Source organism: Trichosurus vulpecula, chromosome 1 (genome assembly GCF_011100635.1).
Source record: "Trichosurus vulpecula isolate mTriVul1 chromosome 1, mTriVul1.pri, whole genome shotgun sequence".
Lineage (NCBI taxonomy): Eukaryota > Metazoa > Chordata > Mammalia > Diprotodontia > Phalangeridae > Trichosurus > Trichosurus vulpecula.
Window position 1 is genome coordinate 437,897,878 of NC_050573.1, and position 21,633 is coordinate 437,919,510.

A 21,633-nucleotide genomic window follows, 5' to 3' on the forward strand; every position below is an offset into this window, starting at 1 on the left:
TCTATCTATCTATCTATCTATCTATCTGTCTATCTATCTATCTGTATCTCTCTCCCTATCCATATATATCTACTTATCATATCTATCGATCCATTTCTATCAATGCATCATTTCTATCCATATCTATCCATCCATCTCTCCATCTGTTGATCAATGCATCTATCGATCAATTGATCTATCTGTCAATCTATCTATCTGTGTGTGTCTTATCTCCCCCATTGAAATGTAAATTCCTTGAGGTCAGAACCTTCTCACTTTTGCATTTGCATCCTCAGAGCTTCACTTATTCTTGTCCCGTAGTAAGCACTTAGTAAGTGCTTTTTCTCTTAGTCATACCTTAATATGCCTGAATATACCTTAATTGTCTGAACAGTACACATTTTTCATCTGCTTTTTTCCATTGTAGATGATTAAGCCAAGCATCTTAGACTTTTGAAATGTTCTTTTTAAAGTGTATTAATGAATAAATGTTTGAAGTATAAAGGAAACATATATACCAAGCACTTCAGATCACAGATAAAGAACTTGAGGCCCAGAGAGGTCAAGGAGCTGCCCAAGGTCACACCAGCTGGCCCATGTCAGGGTCCTCATTATTCCTAGACCAGCAAGCTTCCAAGTTCCCACTATCCCAGGCTGTCAGTCCACAAGACCTTGGTATTCTAAATTGGCACATATCAGTGACATTTAAATTCTGCAGCTCTAAGGAAAATTCCAGGAAGCTTTTTAATCTGAAGGCCACATAGTGTAATGGAAAACTCACTGACTTTGGGATGGTAAGACTTGAGTTTGAATGCTGGCTCCCTCACTGGGTGATTGTGTGACCCAGGGCAAGTGACTTCATCTCCCTGGGTTTCAGCCTCTTTATCTATTAAAAAAAAAAGGTAGGGGGGAAGGGTTGGGCAAGATGACCTCACAGGCTTCTTCTAGTTCTAGATCTAGATTATATTTCTTGATCTAGAACTGTGGTCTTTTTCTAGATTTAGATTCTTTGCTCCTGTGGATTGTAAAACAAACAGATCCTCTAGGAACAGGGATCTCTTTCTTTCATGGACACTAGAGAGATGGGTATTTGAATGACTTACAGGCTTAAATTAAACAGAATGGCAGTTATTTTAAAGATTGGCATTGAAACCATACTCTGTGTAAACCAGACACTCCTGGGTGACAAAGTCATTTCCTCGGTACAGCTTAATCAGTTGAGGGATTTAAAGGTGAGGAGGGGGGGATGATGGAGAGAGGAGAGGCTCTTTTCCAGTCACCGGCCACGGAAGTGGCCAGCTTATTCCATTAAGCCGAATGACTCCCTGATCTCCCGGAGGAGGTCTTGCACCATGAGAACCGCTTAGCTCAATTGCCGCCAGAAAGCAGAATATCTAAGACAGGAAGGGGACCTGGTGAGGGTGAGGATGATAACACAACCTCATTGTTCTGTATTTTTTCAAAAGAACTTTTACGGATGATTTTGTTCCACTCGGTGTCTCTGTGGGGCACAAGGGAGGAAACTGAGGTGTCACAAAGGTTGTTAGTTGCACATCTGGGACTTAGAGTCTCTAGATGGGCACCCCTCAAGCACGGCTTTGCTTTTTCCACTCTCAGGGGCCCCTCTGTGGCTGTTGTCACATTCCTTAAGCAAATAACCACAGCGACAACTAACATTTATATACCATCTAATATATAGATACTAGATATATAATATATAGATGTAATGTCTAATAATTTATATAATATGTAATAACACTCACTACAGGCACCGTGCCAAGTGCATTTACAAATATTATCTCCTCGGAGCCCTCGGAGGTAGGTGCTGTTATTTTCCTTATTTTACAGAAGAGAAAACTGAGGCAAACAGAGGTGAAGTGAAGAGTTTCACAACTTTTATCTCGTTTAATCCTTACAACAACCCTGGGAGGGAAGGCGCTCTTGTTATCCCCGTTTTTACAGATGAGGAAACAGAGACAATCAAAGGTTAAGTGACTTGCCCAGGGTCTGGACTGTGGCTGGATTTGAACTCAGGTCTTCCTGATTCCAGGCCCAGGGCTTTATCCGCTTTGGAGAGAAGCAAAGGGAGATTTTGAGGCTTTCACGCCTAGAAAACAGTGGAATAGTGAAATCAGTCTAACATTAATTTAACATTGAATGGAGGCAGAGGAAAGTTAGCTCATCTTGTCCAAGGTCACGGGTTGCAACAAAGTCAGGGCTGGGACTTTCAGAACCTGGGTTTCCAGCTTATCTTTCAATCACCAAACCACAGAGTCTCTCCAGGGCCAAGATACAAAGATCTCTGGCGTGGTGTGGTTTAGGGTCATGGGGTTTAAAGTCTAGGCATGACTGCCGAGCTATCTAGAGGCAGCTAGGTGGGGCCGTAGTGCACAGAGCACGGGGCCTGGAGTTAGGAAGACCTTGAGATCAAATCCAGCCTCAGGTACTTGTGACCCTGGGCAAATCTGTTTGCCTCAGTTTCCTCATCTGGAAAACGGAGATAGCAATAGAACCTACCTCCCAGGGTGGTTGTGAGAATCAAATGAAGTCACATTTGTAAATTCACTTGGCACAGTGCCTGGCACACAGTAGGCACTATGTAAATATATTTATTCCCTTCTTCCTCTCCCCCTACTTTACAAGGTTGTTGTTGTAAGGATCAAACGAGATGAGATATGTAAAGAGCCTGGCCACCCTTTACATAAATGTCTGTCTTCTCTCAACTCTTGGACTATCAGGAAAGGCTGCTGAACAAACAAAGAGACTCACCTGCCAGACAGCCTTGGCTGTTTCTTAGAAGGGATGGACTGTATGATTGTACAGGCCCGGCCCCCTCAGGTTTTAAATCCTAGTCTTCTAGGACCCTGGAACCCTGAGAACTTTCAGAAGCTTATGGATCAAGGCACCTCTATAGCTTTTTAGCCTTTAGTCTCCTTCAACCACTAAGTACTTCTTTGCAAATTGAGTCTTCAGCATAGAGAAAGAGACAGAGAGAGAGTTAGAGAGGGGAGAGAGAGAGAGAGAGAGAGAGAGAGAGAGAGAGAGAGAGAGAGAGAGAGAGAGAGAGAGAAGGGGAGGAGGAGGAGAAGGAGGAAGAAGAAACAACCAAATAGCATTAGGCAAAAGTCTTCTTAGAATCATGTGATGTTTTGCCCTATACCCAGGGATCCTGTTACAGATGCTGATGATTATAGCTTTTGCAAACAATTGTCAGAGAAATTCATAAGATTTCCAAAGGCTGAAGAACAGCAGATGTGGAATTAAATTTCAAACAAAGTTACCCATAATGGCTTACATGTGGACACAGAGAGTATTTAGGACTCAGGCTCGGGTCCCTGTGTCCAAGAGGTGTGGGATGCAGAAGCAAAAACTGTGATTTGCTGTGCAAGAATCTTCTGGTAGTCTTTTCTTGTCCTGTCTTTTCTTCTTGGCCTCAAAGTCACTTAAAAGTGGTGAACATTCTGCTATAACAGTTACTTTGCAGGGTCTAACACTGTCATCCTTTGGCTATTCAAGAATAGAACTACCCCTGGCTTCTCTTCCTTCTGCCAGGAAGCATGCACAGAGCCAAGGGATTATGGAAAATGTGAGTCCCTGTGACCACCTTGAATTGGCCGAGCAACAGACGTTTCAGCTGAAAGTTGCCAGCAAAAGTTCAAGTGAACCCAGCTTTATAGATTTCAGTCTCTGCTTCTAGCAGTCAGTGTGGCCAGGGCGTGACGTGATGAATGTGTGTCAGAAATGTCAGTCGCCAAGCATTTATTAAAACATTTACCAGGTTCTGGGCACTGTGCAAAGTGCTGGGGATACAGAGGAGGGTATCTCCAGGAGTGCCCATTCCAGTGGGGGAGATAGCATAAAAATAACTAGTCTCACACAAGATCTCTAGATGTAGAGATGTTTCTCAGGACAGACAGAAGGTAATCACAGGAGGGAAGGCACTAGGAATAAGGGAAACCAGGAAAAGCCTCCTACAGAAAGTGGGATTTGAGCTGTCTTGAAGAAATCTAGGTAAACTAAGACAAGGGATAAGGAGGGAGAGAGCAGCTAGTGCAAAGAACATAGGAGATGGTATATTGTATGGGAGGAACAGAGGACATCTAGCTGGCTCAGTGGATAGAGCACTGGGCTTGGAATCAGGAAGATTCATCTTCATGAGTACAAATCTGGCCTTACACATTTATTAACTTCGTGACTCTAGGCAAGTCGCTTATCCCTGTTTGCCTCAGTTTCCTCATCTGTAAAATGAGCCAGAGAAGGAAATGACAAGCCACTGCAGTGTACTTTCTTGCCAAGAAAACCTCAAATGGAGTCACAAAGAGTCGGAAACAACTGGACAAAATGGGAGGAAGAACAGGTTAGCTGGGATAGCAGGATCATTCCCTATTCAAGGGGAAAACTGAGAGGATTTTGTTATATTGGCCATGTATTTTCCATTTCTGTCACCCAATTGAAGGAACAAAAGAAATAAGTCAGCTCAATCCTTGAATGTGGGACTTTAATTAAAAAAATAATTTATTGAATATTTATTATGTTCTTAAAATTAAAGTACACCCAGATGAGAACATAGCAGATCAATCAACAAACATTTCTTAAGCACCTACTATGTGCCAAGCGCCTAGGCAGCTAGGTGGTGCAGTGGATAGAGTGCTGGGCCTGGAGTCAGGAAAACCTGAGTTGAAATCTGGCCTCAGACCAGATTACTAGCTGTGTGAGCCTGGGCAAGTCACTTCACCCTGTTTGCCTCAATTTTCTCATGTGTAAAATGAGCCAGAGAAGGAAATGGCAAACCACTCCAGTATCTCTGCCAAGAAAACCCCAAATGGGGTCACAAAGACTGTGATCGGACATGACTGAAACAACTGACCAACAATAACACGTGCCAAGCACCGTGCTCATTTCTTGAAATACGAAGACAAATAGAAGACTCTCACCCAGCCCCTGATATCAGAAATAAAAGTTTATAGAGCTTTTTCATAGATAGAGTGTCAACTCATGCAACTTTTATGAAGAAGAGAGATCTAAGCTGCAGAGGAAGAAGGAATTTAAGACTTGATGTTCTTGTTCGTTCGTGTCCAACTTTTTGTGACCCTATTTGGACTTTTCTTGGCAGAGACGTTGGAGGGGTTCACCATTTCCTTCTCCAGCTCATTTTACAGATGAGGAAACTGAGGCAAACAGGGTGAAATGGCTTATCAGGGCTCACAAAGCTAGTAAATGTCTGATTTGAACTCAGGATTAACTGATTCCCAGCCTAGTGCTCTATCCACTGCACAATCTGGCTGCCTCTTTTAAGACTTGATAGCCCACGTTTTTTTCTTAAGTTCTGGTTGGGAGCAGAGAAATGTAAGAGAATAGGGATGAGTAATGCACCCTTCTTTAGTTAGGGAAGAATGTATGTTGAACAGACTCTATGGTATCACTTAAAACCCTAATGAGTAGCAGGACAGTCAACGTTTTTACACTACTGGAACATTCAGCAACTCAAGTGAACCTTGTTCGTTACTCCAAGTACTTCATGGTTTTGTGGTAAGCCAAATGAAACCAACCCTGGTGGGAAAGCAAAGGAGGTCTGAGTTCTAGGCTAAACTCTCTTCCTGACTAGGTAACTGATAGACTTCAGGGAAGTTTATTAATTTCTTGGTGCCTCAATTTTCTTATCTGTAATGGGAAACTGCCCTAATATTTTGTTGTTGTAAAGATTAAAAGAGTCAGTATTTATCACAATTGGGCAGCTAGGTGGTTAGATCTGAAGCCAGGAAAACCTTAGTTCAAATCTGACCTCAGACACTAGCTGTGTAACCCTGGGTAAAGTCACTTAACTCTATTTGCCTCAGTTTCCTCATCTGTACAATGAGCTGGAGAAGGAAACAGCAAACCACTCCAGTATCTTTGCCAAGAAAACCCCAAATCGGGTTACAAAGACTCGGACACGACTAAAACAACTGAACAACCACAAATATAAAAAATACCATAGAATATTAAAAGCAGCATAAACATTCTTGTTATCTGTTCTTTCCTCTCCGCATGCCTGAAGACATAGATAAAATGTATTTTATTTCCACCCATTCTTAGTGCTGTTAAAGGTCCTGAGACTTGAACTCACAGGTGGTTGTGCTGTTTCCCAGGGATCAACATCCGCTCTTTATCCTGGTGAAATAAAAAGGACACCCACTTAGCTAATTCCCACTGTGTCCTGATAGGGGTGAGTCTCCTGGGAAAACATCCTTTGAATCCCTCACATCATTATTTCTTTTGCAACCCCCCACTCACCCCATCTGAAGTTCATTGCTGAGATTTCCCCCACCCTTGTCAAGTCGCAGAGGCACCTGGGCTGAGAGCGTGGGATGCCAAAATTCCTTCTGAAGGCCCAAAACTGTTCATGGTATTTACTTTCTCAGCATGTTCTCACTTATTCTCTCTTTTTCATATTACTTTATTTTCTGTAAAAGTAAATTTAGTGTCCGTCCATGGAGCACTTTTATCCCAGCTAGGTAGTTGAATATGAATAGCTAGGTTGCACGGTGGTTAGAGTTCAGATGTAGCCTCAGACACTTACTAGCTGTGTGACCCTGGGCAAGTCACTTGACCCTGTTTGCCTCAGTTTCCTCACCTGGATAATGAGAAGGCTAATAACCTTTAACTTAATCGCGTGGTTGTGAGGATCAGCTGTTGACATGTGTAAAGTGTCGTATAAATGCTAAGGAAGGAGCTTCGGGTACTTCATGCAGATAGCTTCTCGTCTCATGCTCTTTCTCTATCATAACACTAAAGCCTACGTATTTGTTTAACTCCAAGGGAAGCTGGCCCAGAAGAACCAGCATGATAAAAGGATTGTGAGTCAGCATGGTGCAGTGCCGAGAGCTTTAGGCCCAGATTTAGTGAGCGTGGCTTTCTGCCCCAACTCAGTCACTTAACTCTCTAGGTGACTAGAAACAAGTTATGTTATATCTCAGTTTCTTTTATCTGTAAAATGGGTGCATAATACTCATACTTTCTACTCACAGGGTTTTTGAATGAAGCATTATGAAAGTGAAATATTCTTGTTGATAATAATAATAATGAGAAATAATGAAGCCAAATTCTCCATCTCGTTAGCCTAATGTTCTTTCATCAAGCCATGCTGTTTTTGCCTCTTCTCTGTTGGGAAGCGCTTGTTTATGGGATCTTCCTATTCTTTTGTTTAGAATAACCTGGGGAGCCTACTGAGCTCAGTTTTACTTCATTTCAGTCTTCTTTCAGAGGCAGCTAGGTGCCTCCCTGGATAGAATGTTGGACACTCTATTCAGGGAGACCTGTGTTCCACTGCAGCCTCAAATGCTGTGTGACTCTGGATAAGCCATTTAACCTCTGTTTGCCTCAGTTTTCTCATCTGTAAAGTAGGGATCGTAATAGTCTGTAACTCCCAGGGTGGTTGTGAGTCTTAAGTATGAAATAATATTTGTAAAACAATTTGCAAACCTTAAAGATTTATATAAATGCTAGCAATTATTGTTACTCGTTTTCAGAAAATTCTGTAACTACTTACGTCCTTAATACAACTAGCTGCTCCTTTAACATCAAATTCTGTGTTTCAATACTCCCGCCTAAATGAGCCACAAAGTATAGGGGCTCGTTTAGGCCAATTGTTCTAGATAGACATTTTTGTGGAATCTGGGATGCCGTGTTGTAGGAACTCCCTTCACTAGTGCAGGTAAGAACACTTCCACACATCCTATGTGATTTCCATCCATGTTTTCTGATAGTTATTTCTGAGTTATTTAACATATTAAGAGGGAAAGTTTGGGTTTTTTTTTTAAAGAAAAAAAATGCTTCTTTAAAAACCCAAGCCAAAAACCTGCCCACTGAATCTATAAATTAAATTTGGAGGAAGAAAAAAACAAAACAAAAAGAATCGCCTTATTTTGGATTCTTTTACACTTGGGTTTATGATGAGAGAGGGAGAAAAATTTATTTACTGAGTGATCCAAAAAGGAAAGAACGAAGCAGTAATTTGTTGTTTGATTATTAAAAGGGTCAGTAAAGGCATGTGTGTACTCTTCTGCTTCATGGCTTTTATTAAGGACATGGATTTGTACACTAGGGCCTCACTTCTGCCATCTTCATCCTGATAAACCCCAATGGACCGAAGAACTCAATTCGCGGGTCAGTTTCATTCGCCTTGTGATGTGTTCCTGATTTATATCATCATTTTTCTCCACCCCAAATTCTACCTGAGGGAAACGACTAGCGTATGAGGGCTCTATGTTGAATAAAAAATATGTGTAATACATTTCTTCAGAAGCGTCAAAACTAGATTCCAGATAGCATTTGGAAAGTCTCCCAGAAATTAATCAGTCAACAAATATGTATTGAGTGATTAGGGCCATCCCTGCTACATGTGATTTATCCATAAGCGTTTTATTCCTGGAATCCATGGCGATTTTAGACTAAGACACTCGCTATTTGAGTAGTCTGGCTAGTGGTGTCAGAGGAACAAATGAGACCTAATCTGTGTCCAGACCATCTACCTTGAGACAGAAGAGATCTTTTTACTTTGTCTTAGCAAGTTTCTGCATCTTTCTCTGTCAAAGTCAGTTTATCTTCCCTGTTGTTACTACTGACTTCCTTCCCAAATATATACTACGAACTGATGTATGACCGTAACCTTGAACGGTTTTGCCTCTAAAACTCCCATCTCCTATTATTTATTGTATCATAGGGTTTTTCTGCACTTATTGCTTACGTTCCCCGTAGGCGCACTGTAGCCTTTTCGAATAGAGGTACTCTATCTTATGCATATCTGTATTCCCCACAGAACTGGGCAGAGTGCTTTGTATGTGGTAGTTGCTCAATAAAAATTTGTTGAATGAATAAATGAGTACTATGGCCCATAGTTGTTTTTTCCCTTTGTCTTCAAATAAGATATTTTTAAAGTGCTCAATAAAATGCTTAATAAATATTTGTTTTCTCCTCTTCCTTTCCTCCCTTTCCTCCTTCCTTTCTTTTTCCTTCCTTCCTTTCTTCCCTCCCTCCTTCCATTCTTTCCTTCTCTTTCTCACTTCCCTCCTCCTTTCCTTTCCTTTCTTTCCCTCCTTTCCCTTCTTTTCTTCTTTCCCTCCTTCCTTTCCTCCCTTTCCTTCTTCCTTTCTTTTTCTTTCTCTCCTTCTCTTCCCTTCCTCCTGTCCTCTTTGCTTTCTTCCCTCTGTCTTTTCTTTCCTTTATACCTTCTTCCCTTTTTTCCCTTTCTTCCTTCCCTCCCTCCCTGCCTTCCTTCTCCCCTCCACTCCCACCCCACCCCCACCTCCTTTAGCACAGTGTCTGGCACATCATAAGCACTATAAAGCCTTGTTGATTGAGTAGTAATTATAGTCTTTTTACAGGAAAGAATGGGAGATTTATGAACATAGTTTAGAGATTTGGCTACTGGGATAAATTAGGGAAGCAATATTCTTGACCATATCTACTTAAGGGACAGTAGAGTAAGGCTGTTCCTGAATGAACCTGGAGAGATATTTCCTAGAACACCAGGAATTGTTGATAGGAGACCATGTGATCTTAACCCCTCTATGCCTCAGCTTCCCCATTTAGAAAATGAAAATGTTGGACTAGATGACCTCTAAGGTGTCCTGCAACTCCAACCTCCTGTGACACCATAAGGAGATTTAGGTCATGATGCCCAGGCCACTCTGCTTCTTGGTAGAAAGGTGAATTTGTAACTTCTATCCCACCCCCCATCCCTAGGATGAGGTTACCCAGGTTTAAAATATGCCTAGACACCCTGTCCAAGATGACTTTAAAGAGGGAGCCATTGGAGAAGCTGCCAGAAACTTGCTGCTAGCATCCTTCTTTTATTGAGCCATCACTTGATATAAACATGGCAGCAGCCACCTGTGCCTGGTCTACCCAGGCTGTAACATCCAGCTCCCAGACACTCTGTGCCACACATGACATTCTTACCTGGAATCTCCAACTGGCAGTAAATACTCATGGGAAAGATGAGTGTTGTCACAGCCTTCCCCATCTTCCCACACACACCTCCACTTAATAGATCTCACTCTTCCCTGGTTTCCTTTTAAAGGTAACCCATTTCTTTGAATTGTTCACATTTTTCCCCTTTGTGTTACCAACAAAATTAGTTGCTGTTTCTTTCCTCTTCATCAATCCACCAGAAAAACGAACCACACCAGAGGGCAAAGAATACCTTTATGGTTTTGTCTGTGTTCTTGAGAAACTATTAGACCTCAATTATCTCGGTGTTTGCCATTTGAGGTCAAGCCAACAGCTGTACTTTGCTTTCTTTCCCAGCGGGCATGACAAGAAAAGGGAAAGAGAAGATTTCAAAGAATTAAAAACAGAGTTTCCTTTAGGATAACATTTGGGGTCAGGTAAACATCCCCTTCAAGTTTCATTGAAAAATTCCAGGAGGCCACAGACAATCTCTTGAAGACTCCCTTCATGGCGTGTAGTTCTGCAGACGTTTTGAAAGAGGACAAAGAAAGAGAAAAGAAGGAAGAGAGGAAGAAAGATTTTCTTCCTTTGAAAAATGTACAAATTCAAGATGAGATCATTAGAATTAAGCAAGCAACAAGCATTTATTTATTAAGCACCTACTATATGCCAAGAATTGTGCTGGCGTGAGGGATACAAAAGAATGAAACAAAGGCTCATCCCTGAGAGCTGACATTCTAATGGAGACAGTCTTCCTAATCTTTTTTGCTGTCCTTTAATTTCTTAATATGTGTCCTCAACTTTTAGAGGAGAATGTGTCTCTCAGTTGTACCATCTAACAATATTGCCTGCAAAAACTGTGGAATGAGTAGGAGGGAGGAAGGAAGAGAAGTTGTCATTTAGGAGTTGTGAAATTAGGCCTCATCAGAAGATGACGCTCTTGTGGCTAAACCCCCTCTGAAAAAAACAAAACAAAACAAAACAAAAAACCAGGCAATGTGGAGTAATTTGGAGCTGACTTGACTGAATGTATTAAAAAAAATAATGCCCAAAGAATTGTGTTTGACGAGAAATATTACATTACTAATGATGAAGTTGCTGACATTAAATGCAAAGACATTGTTGGTTGCAATGCTGAGGGAAACTGTTAACTCTGGAAAATTCAAAAAGATTGTCTGCAGCAGGATTTAAAATAGTCTGGCTCCAACGTGAGCCTAGTATGACAAAAATTAAAAAAACCAAAGAAAAGGTTCTTTGTGGTGAGCAAAACCACAGTTAACATATTTCTCAGTGGCTGTTGAATTCCTGGTGTCCCTGGGGCAAGCTACTTCTCCATCTGCAAAATCAGATCCAACGTTTAACTCCTACCACGTAGTGGCAAACCGGTTTCCCTTCCTCCAGCTGACCTCAAAGAGACACCACTTTATAGGCCTGTAAGCACCTGTAAGAAGAGCAAGTAGGCTTAGAGATGGGAACTCTTGGAAGCTGTGGGAGGTTCCCAAGAGATAGGGATGGAAGAGGTCAAAGTAAGGCCTTTTTAATTTTTTTGCTGGGGATGTAGGAAAGATATCTTTATGGTGGGGGTTTTTAAGTGCCCTATTTTTCTGCTAGTTTGTCTTTATAGGAATTTATACTAAGTGGTTAATTCCCCTCTATTTCACTTATATATTCAAAAAGTTGATAACTCTGATAAGATCAAAAGGGTCCCAGATCACTAGGTCGAGTTCTAGTGACCTACAACCTGAAATGTATTATCCCATCCTCTGTTAGACTTTTCTTTGGAGGAAACAACAGAGTAGCTACCCTGATGTTTTTAATGCCTTTACTAATCTTTCATTATTCCAAGCATAAAAGGTGCATGCAAATACATAAGACATTTTATTTCTAACTCATTTTCTCTTTCTACTTACTTTCTTTCCAGTTGAAGTGATAAGGAAGGTATATTGACCAAGGTGAAATATTCATTGGATGAATGGATTTGAGTTAGCATCGTGGAGTGGGAAGCCAGTTTCTAAAGAAGAATTATCTTATTTCCGTTTAGGCTTCAATAATAGGGGAACAAAAGCAAAGAAACCAGAACTAATATATTGGCAGAATTGGTTCTGAGGAAAACATTTCTTTTTTCAGAGATTTCACTGAGGCATCAATACCTTCTAACAGAAGAATTTGGTGGAGACAAAAAAAAAAGCCCCCAACAACTAAGCTAGCTGTGAGTTGTTTTCCACTGAGTGCGATTGAATTTGCTGCTAAATGTTTTGGCTGTTAATAAAATTTTTAAAATCGCCTAAGTGAAACTATATTCAGTCCTTTTGTTGTTGTGTTTGTACTTAAAAAAAATGTTTGAAGAATATGGTTTGAGAATCTGTGGCCAGTTAACCCAGTTGTTTGGAGCGTGGTGTTAATGAGGCCAAGGTCATGGGTTCAGTCCCCATATGGGCTTCACTATAATCCATCCCCACAGACTGCACTTCTAACCCCAGACATCTCTCAAAAATGTGTGCTGTTGGTCATAAGGAGAATGATTCCTTCAGTAAATTCTCGTTAAAGCACCCACTATGTACAAAGCCTTAGCGTGAACACTGGGAGAGATACAGAAATGAATGACAACTCAGAGCTCAAGAAACTTAGAAGTAGAAAGTTTTAGGAGATGAAGGGAAGAGAAAAAAGTATAGATTGCAGATGGGGCTAAAAAGGATGACTAAGATAGAGATGGAGACTAGACCTGAGGTTTCTTTCACATTGTTTTTTATGTTATTTTTAATTTATGGAATAAAACAAGCATTTGCATAACATAGTATAATAAAAATGTTTCCACACGAAACTGCAAATCTATCATGTAACAATTTGCTAGTCCTTTAAAATATATAGTCATCATGTAAGTTTCTTTTCTTTTCTTCTTTTGTGCCACCCCCCCATGGCTATCATTAGACACAAATATGTGTGTATATGTGTGTGTGTGTGTGTGTGTGTGTGTATATATGTATATATGTATATATATATATATATGTATGTAAAATCATTGTATACATACCCCTATCAGTTCTTTCTCTGGATGCAGACAGCATCTTCCTTCATATGTCCTTTGCAGTTAATTTGGGTATTTATAATAGTCAAAATGACTTACTTGCTCAAAATCGTTCTTAAAACAATATTGCTGTTACTGTATACAATATTCTCTTGATTCTGCTCATTTCACTCTTCGTTTTTTGTGCAAGTCTATCCATGTTTTTCTAAGATCATCAAGCTTCTCATTTCTTATAACACAGTAGTATTCCACTGGACCTGAGATTTCACTGGTATTAGTGAACTCCCTGGAGAGGAAATATCTACCAAGAGTGTGAAGGAATCAATTATATCCATTACAAAGAGAAAATAACTCAAACCATAAGCCCCAGTGATAATAGATTAATAATATCATTTTGGTATAATAAGAAATGCTGTACCAATATATAGTACGTGCTAAGGATGCGTTATCTGTAGTTGAAATCTTTTAACTTTAATAAATAAGGATCAAGCAGGAAATATTCAGTATCAACCACCATCTTTTATTTTTTTGTCAGACCAGTTAAACTTCTCCCAATGAGCAACTGTTTTGCAATTTAGAGAGTAAGTAGCCTGGGCCAATGGGAGACTAAGTGACTTAACCCAGGGCTCCACAGTCAATGTATGTCAAAGGCAGGACTAACCCAGTTCCTTGGGACTCCAAGGTTAGCACTATCCTGTATGCCATGCTGTCTCTCACAATCACAATGGTATTGATTAAAACAAGGGTTTCTTCAATCTAAAACAAATCTGCTAAATATCTTAAGACCAGAAATTTAAGTAGTGTCTCTGGTTCTCCAGTAGGACAGAGCCCTTTTCTCTTGCATACAGAGAAAGGAGATGATGAGGAGAAAAATCTGACCCCATTTAAAAAAAAAAAAACGTTTTTAAAGTCCTTCCCTGCCTACAGTTGTAATTTCTTTCTGATTTAGTGCTTGTGTTATGCAAATAAACCCTATTTTGAAATTCAGTAAAATTGAAACACCTGATTCTCATCTGAAAAAGAATCCCACACAGGATCTTACAAAAATTGTCTGGAAAGAAATAACATGAATCCAGTGCCTCCGATTTCCTTGGAGAATGGTGCTGTGTAAATAGAGAGTTGTGGTATTAATTAAGCATGGAGATTTTCTCTTGGTTCCTTAGCATGGAGTGTTTTCTCTTACATCTTAAGGGCAGTAATGTGGGAGGTCTTAGGAAGATTTGTCATCTTTGCCCAGTAAGGCAATTAGGATTATTTATATTTTCTCTTCCATTATGAAAAATTAAAAAGAGTCTAGAGCAAAAAATTCTCAGACAGTCCTGAATCTAAAGTAAGAATATGTGTACATGAACTGTAAAAGAAAGCTACATCAGGATTTTTTCCCCTAAGATTCACTTCTGCTGCATGATGCAAAATAATCTTTCTACAAAATTAAAACAGATTTTTCTAAACATGTTCCTTTTGTCGCTTTGATCCTCAGATATGTGTGTGTGTGCTGGGTCTTGGCATCTAGAGAACTTAAGCAGCATTGAATTTTTGAGCTGCAAGGGTACTCAGCAATCATGTAATTTAGGCTTTTCATTATAGAGAGGAGTAAACTGAGGCCCAGAGAGGTCAGGGGACTTGTCCAAAATCATACTCCTAGGTTCTAGAGGTCAGAGCACAGTCTTCCTTACTTTGTTTATTTTGGGTAGCTTTTTAGTTAAGCTAAAGTTAATTGCAGACTTAAAAGGCAACCGGTGATTTTCTCTCTTGAAAATAAACCTTTATTTTTAACTCCAATCTCTTCTAAATTTAACTGAAATCCCACTTTCTTTTCTCTGATGCCCTTATTTTGTGACAGAAAGTTTTTCTCTTTCTTGACAATTCAGGATTTAAAAACCCATTTGCACTGAGGGGGCCATTCATGTTAATGCACCTCTTTAGGATAAATTTGGTCATTATGAGACCCACGTGGTGCAATTATGCCCTTTGCTTTCTGCTTTTCTTCTCATCTGACCTCAGATACTTCCTGGATGTGTGGCCCTGGGCAAGTCACTTAACTTCTGTTTGCCTCGATTTCCTCATCTGTAAAATGGTGATAATAAAAGCACCTCTTTGTTAAGATTTTTGTGACTATCCCATGCGATAGAATTTTGAAGCACTTAGCATGGTCCCTGGCATATGTTGTGGTTGAGTCATTTCAGACACTTTGTGACCCTGTTTGGGATTTTCTCGGCAGAGGTACTCCAGTAGTTTGCCATTTTCTTCTCCAGCTCATTTTACAGATGAGAAACGAAGGCAAACAGGATCAAGTGACTGGCCCAGGGTCACACAGCTAGTAAGGGTCAGGCTGGATTTGAACTCAGGAAGATGAGTCTTTCTGACTGCAGGCCCAGTGCTCTGTGCACTATGGCGCCCCCTAGCTGCCCTGACAGCTAGTAAGAGCTTATATTCTTATCCCTACACAGATTGCCTTTCGTGCTATAGGCAAAGCCTACAACTAAGATCTTTGACCAAGAGAAAAATCATCTTCGATGAGTAAAATAAAAGTACCTTGCATTTATGTAGCGCTTTGGGGTTCACAAATCATTTTATGTCCATAATTTCCTTCGATCCTCAAAACAGCCCTGTAAGCATGATTATCCCAATTTTGCAGGTAACAAAATAGGCCCAGGATGGTTAGAGGGTTTCTCATTTTATAAGTGTTTACACGTTGTCCCGGTGGATCTTGATTGACAACCTGGTGAGGTGAGTGGTACAAAGAATTCATCCTTCCGTTACAGGTGAAGAAACTAACATTCAGGGAAGCTGAAGCGACCTGTCTGTGGCTCTCTATTATTATTTAATGTGTATTAGTGCTGGGATTTAAACCCAGCAGTGCCATGAGGACAGAATGAAGATCCTTAAAGATTTTCCATTCTTGGTCTTCAAACTTGTTGGTGATTCGCTCACTCAGGTCTAAATGGTAGTTCCAAATTTTATATTGGGGTGGGGGAGGAGGGTCGCAAGGCAATCGGGGTTAGGTGACTTGCCCAGGTCACACAGCTAGTATGTGTCAAGTGTCTGAGGCCAGATTTGGACTCAGGTCCTTCTGACTCTAGGGCCCATATTTTATCCATTACACCACCTACCTGCCCCTTCAAAAATATTCTACTTGTGTTAGTACTTCTTTTTTTTTTTTGCAGGGGGGAGGGCAGGGCAATTGGGGTTAAGTGACTTGCCCAAGGTCACACAGCTAGTAAGTTTGTCAAGTGTCTGAGGTCCGATTTGAACCCAGGTCCTCCTGACTCCAGGGCAGTGCTCTACTCACTGTGCCACCTAGCTGCCCCACTCTTCTTTTTTTTAATTTAATTTAATTTTTTTGTGTGTGTGTTAGTGCTTCTTAATGGAGAGGCACATGTTTAGCATAGAAATCAACCAAAAGTTAAATGAGGGGGGCAAAGGGAATAAGCATTTATATAGCACCTATTATGTACCAGCTCACAATAATCCTGGGAGGTAGGTGCTGTTATTATCCCCATTTCAATATTAGGGAAACTGAGGCAAACAGATTAAGTCACCCATCCAGCTAATTAGTGATTGAAGTTTGATTTGAACTCAGGTTTTCCTGACTCTAGGCCCATTGATCTGTCTACTAGCTGCCCTCTAGCAGAGCAGGCATTGAAAAGGGACAAGTTTGTAGGAGGTATTTTAGAGATTTCTTCTTGAAAATTTTTCCCCAGACATGTCCTTCTTGCTTGATCCTATGCCCATCCCTGCCCACCTCTCCCTTTTGTCCTTCAGCCTTGATGATAATAGTAGCTGTAACAACCAGTTTTTGAAAACTCAAAGAAAACAAGCCTGGCTTTCATCCTGGCTTCCCAGTCACTTAGGAGTTTATAAAAATTCCTTTTTGTGCTGAGCCAAAAAAGGCAGAGAGATTGCTGGTTTTCGGTCAGCCAACACTTAGATATGATGACTAAAAGCTTCATGAAAAGAAGACATTTTTATCCTCACTCCTGAAGACAGCACTGCAGTGGGGAGAAGAAATAACCAACCCTTACGTGTTACGATTTTCTTCTAAATTAAATAGCTTTACTTTGGGTGATACCCTTAGGTATATTAGGAATGGGAATAATCACCTTGTTATTGAGGCCCCATGAAGGTTTTGACCATTTCCACATATAGTTTTGGTATTGGTTTTGTGGGATCATCTACTCCCTAATTTTTAGTGGGATTAATACTTTTAAATGGTTTATAAATATGCATTCTGGTTTTGCAGTGTAATTTTTATTAAATAATATTGCTTCCTTGCCATATCTGTGGTCCCCTTGCCAATGAATGCTGAGTCTTTTCTCAGTACACTGCTTTGAAGTGAGCCTTACACGTTCCAAGTGCCCAATCCACAGTGCATGAGATGATGTGGTAAATACTTCATGATATGCCAGTAGAAGTACTTTATTTCTCTCCTGAAATCAATAGTTTTGCAAAAACAAAACAAAAACTTAGACCTCACTACAGTATTCTACTGCCAAAAAACTTTCAATTCTTTTCCTATTTGGGATAGTTGCACCTAAAAACATTTTTTTTCTCTTGTCAATAGGACCTTAATGCATGAGTGACTATTATAAATCTTTCTGAGCACCAACAATGCGTTTGCATTACACAAGACAGAAGTAAGTATGGTATTTGACAGGGGATGGACTAAGTTTGATAGACAAACAAGTGAACACAGGAAGATAGAGGTTTTGTAGGTATTGCCATGGTCAATTCACAATGAATCCCATTGGCAAGGGAATTCATCAGCTCTTGGCTAACCCACTGGTGAGGACCTCCTCTGTCTTTGGCAAAGCCAATGGTCAAAAAACAAACACATCCTGTTGCCTCAACTCTGCTTGAATTCTTTCTAGGATGACAGAAATGTCCTGTGTTTATGTTCTGGGGGCACACTCCTCCAAAGCCCCTAGGCTAACCACCATGCCTCTGTGAGGCATCAGTGGGATGAGAACTACAGGTTATTCTTATCCACATTTTATAGGTGAAGAGACAGGATCACAAAGATTGGATGACTGCCCATGGCCATAAAACTAATGAGACAGGTTGAACTGTTGACTCGTGCTGTCATAATAGAGTAATATTCCATATACAGGGTGTCCCTAAAGTCTGGACACATAGGCAAAATGCATATTTTGAAATATTGGGAATACTAACAGACCTTAGTCTCCTTGACTTCTTTTTCTGGTGTATGCTAAAGGAATGAATGAAAATCACAGATGCAACACACTTGATTGAAACAGGCAAAAATGCATATTTTGAAATATTTGGAATATTAATAGACCTTAGCCCCCTTGAGTTCTTTTTCTGGTGTATGCTAAAGGAAAAGGTGTACTCAATGAAAATCACAGATGCAACACATTTGATTGAACGCATGAAGAGTGAATGTGCTAAAATTGATGATGATGTGGAGTTATTGCATCGAGTTCACTTGAATCTTGCAAAGCGCATCAACCTTTGCACCACAAATGATGGAAATCATATTGAAGATATTATTTGTTAATATTCCGATTAAATAAAATGTTGTTGAAAATTTCATTTATTTCATTTCTTGAAAATACGCATTTTTGCCTATGTGTCCAGACATTAGGAACACCCTGTATGATATCATTATGCCTTTTCCACTTTGAATTAGGTGAAGCTTGAATTCAAAAGTTTACTAGGTGTATAAAATCCTTACCTTCTTAAAATGATCAAGAATATGTTAGAGCAGAGATCCTTAATGTGGGGTCTGTGAAGTTAAAAATTTTTTTTGATAACTTTTATTTCAAAATAATTGGTTTCTTACTAATCCCATGCATTTTATTTTCATTTAAAAACATCATTCTGAGAAAAAGAGGTCTGGAGGCTTCAACAGACTGCCAAAAGTATTTATGATATAAAAAATGTTAAGAGCTCTTGCTTTAGAGTTATTATTATTGCAAGAAATATCATGAAGCATTAGACAAAGCTAGTTAAACAAACATGGTCCCTGACTCCTAGAAGTTTAAAATCTTGAGTACTCTAAGAGTATATAGATCTTCTCAGTGAAGGGGGTAGTTTCCACTCCCTTCACACAATTTATTCCAGACATTTTCATTACCCATTTGAAATGTCTTTTTATTGATTAGTCTTCCTTTGTTCTTCTTTTTATCTCAGCATCTGGCATCAGACACATAGGCCTGTAACTACTTAAACTTTATGCCCAGATTTGGAATGCAGATTGCCAGTTAATAGATGTCAAACCGGAAGAAAGCTTGTCAACACTTTCAATCAAGGGTATTATTTACTGTTGCCACCTATATTTTCCATAACACACACAAGCCCTGGATATGGTATACTAGGCTGTCTGCTTGTATTTACTTGTTTGTCTGTCAAACTTAGAGGGTCCATCCTCTGACAAGTAACCATATTTGCTACTGCTCTATTTAATGCAAATGCATTGCTGGTGCTCAGAGAGATTTATAACAGTGACTTGTGCATTAAGGTCATACCCTTATTGATGAAAAAGAAAAAATGTTTTTAGGTGTAACAACTATGTCAGGAAAACTTCCCACTCCAGTCTTCCTTATTGGCCTACTTTCCTTCTTCTATTGCCTTCACCATGTCCTTGGATTCCTGACACCTCCTTGGGATGCCTCTTACTGTCTGTTGCTTTTCCCCCTTGACAGCTGCCTCCTGTTGCTCAGGATTTCTGACACCTCTCAGTATTCCCCACTCTGACTGCTGCAGAGTGTCCTCTGATTTCCCCAGAATTCTCTGCTGCTCTTAGAGGAAAGTGTCTCATAAAATTTTTATGATGCCCTATTTAGGAGGCTTCAAAATGGAAGGAGAAATTGTGACTTTGAGTAGAGGCCACAGTAGGAATGATTGTGGTTCTCCGCATCACAGCACCGAGTTTGTTAGTGTCACCTGCAGTAGGAGGTTTGATTTAGCTGTATACACTGACAAAGCATTACATGGTCAAGATGTATCTATAAATTTAGATTTCTGATAGGTTCTTGTTAAATTGCTTGGGTTTGGGAAAATTTCTTTTCTTTTTCCTAAAGAGTAACCCAAAGTTTCACAATATACAAAATGCTTTCTTGTGTTTAGGAATTATTTCAGTAAATTTTATCCAAATGAATGATTCCTAGTGATTGCTTTAGGACCATGGTAAGGAGACTATAGGCACCCTTCCCCCTCCTGCCCCCACTCTAAGGGTGAAGGTTCAAGAAAAGTCTCATGAGTTCTCACAGAGGTTATGAACAGGTTTGAACAACTTGCCATTGTCTTTCTGTTTGTTAGAAAATTTTATGAAACCTGATACCCACATGTTACTCCCCACAGATCTTTAGTGACTTAACAGCTGTCCTGCAGCAAATGTATAATTTTAATTTAAACTCCTGAGAAATGGGTGTTTGTTATTTTTGGTCCCTTGGCTAATAATTAATACTCTTTGCACAGAAATAGGTATTATATAGCTTAAAATTAAATAAGAATTGGCCAATTATCGAGTTAATCTGGTTTGTAAGGACCAATGGTATCAAACTCAAACAGAAAGGGGGCTAATAAGCTGTCCCCACAGATGGATATTGACTTAGAAAATCACATATTGACATGACCTGTGCTCTATTGCATTTTTATTTATTTTGTTAAATATTTCCCAATTACATTTTAATCTAATTCTGGGCAGGTGCCTATTTCACACATCTGGTATAGACAATGCCTTAGGTGTTCAGTCTCGTGAAAGTATTGAGTAGCTATTAAGATGAGGGGCGTTGGCGAAAAGGGTGAATTTTTGAAAACTTTAGAACTCAGTGTATTTTCTTCTGTTTGGTTCATTTTTAGAAATCACCTCAACCATTTCTAAACCTGTTCTTTGATTCTAGGTGCAAACATTTGATGGGGCTATCTCAACAACCAGTTCAAAGACTCTCTTAGTAGAATCTAGATGGTGATGGAGAGCAGGGAGCTATGTCGATAGTCTTAGAGTCAGGGAATGCTGTCATTGGAAGGAAACCACAATCTCTCCCTCAGTGAGGAATCATTTCTACAGTATCCCAAAATGATGGCCATCCACCCTCTGCTGAAATACTTGCAGTAATGTAGAACTGACTACTTTGAGAGACTGTCCATTTCATGATGGTATAGCTCTACATGTTGGAAAACCATGGATTATTCGAGCCAAAACTTTTCTCTTTGCAAATTCCACCCACTAGTTATAGTCCAATTTTCCAAAGCAATAAAGGACAAGTAAATCCCACAAGAGAATGTGAGCACCTTGACAGCAGAGACTCTTTCATTTTTGAGTCTGTATCACCAGGGCCTTGAGTAGTGCCTGACACATAGTAGGTAATTAGTAAATGTTAGAGATTAATCAATTGGAACTAGACAGGACCACGCAAATCTCCACGAAATATGGGCAGGAAGCTCTCATGTTTCCCCTTAGTTTTCTCTTCCTGTTCATATAGCAAAGTACCTTACAAATAGCAGGTGCTTAATAATTTTTTTTCACAGATTTGTATTAACATAAGTAAAAAAAACACACAAGCAAATTAACTTGAAAGTAAAGAGAAAAAAATTTAACTTTTAAAAATAAGTCTCAATGATTTTGATTTAAAAGGTCTGCTAGATTATGAACTAATATGTACATACAACATACACACACACACATACACACGCATATATATGTATCCTTGTAGGAATTGTTAACATTCAAGTGA

The 21,633-nt window shown here is 39.8% G+C and overlaps 1 protein-coding gene across 2 annotated transcripts in view; it reads left to right on the top strand.

The window, feature by feature from the left end:
- Positions 1 to 21,633, top strand: part of LHFPL2 (LHFPL tetraspan subfamily member 2) — a 243,455-nt gene that overhangs the window by 92,053 nt on the left and 129,769 nt on the right. Inside the window, exon 1 of one of the 2 annotated variants that reach the window (XM_036767057.1) lies at positions 15,596 to 15,664. The exons of the other annotated variant lie outside the window; for it this stretch is intronic. The gene's annotated coding sequence lies outside the window, so the exon portion shown is untranslated. Of the gene's footprint in view, positions 1 to 15,595; positions 15,665 to 21,633 lie in introns of those variants that run through there. 2 annotated transcript variants of the gene reach the window in all.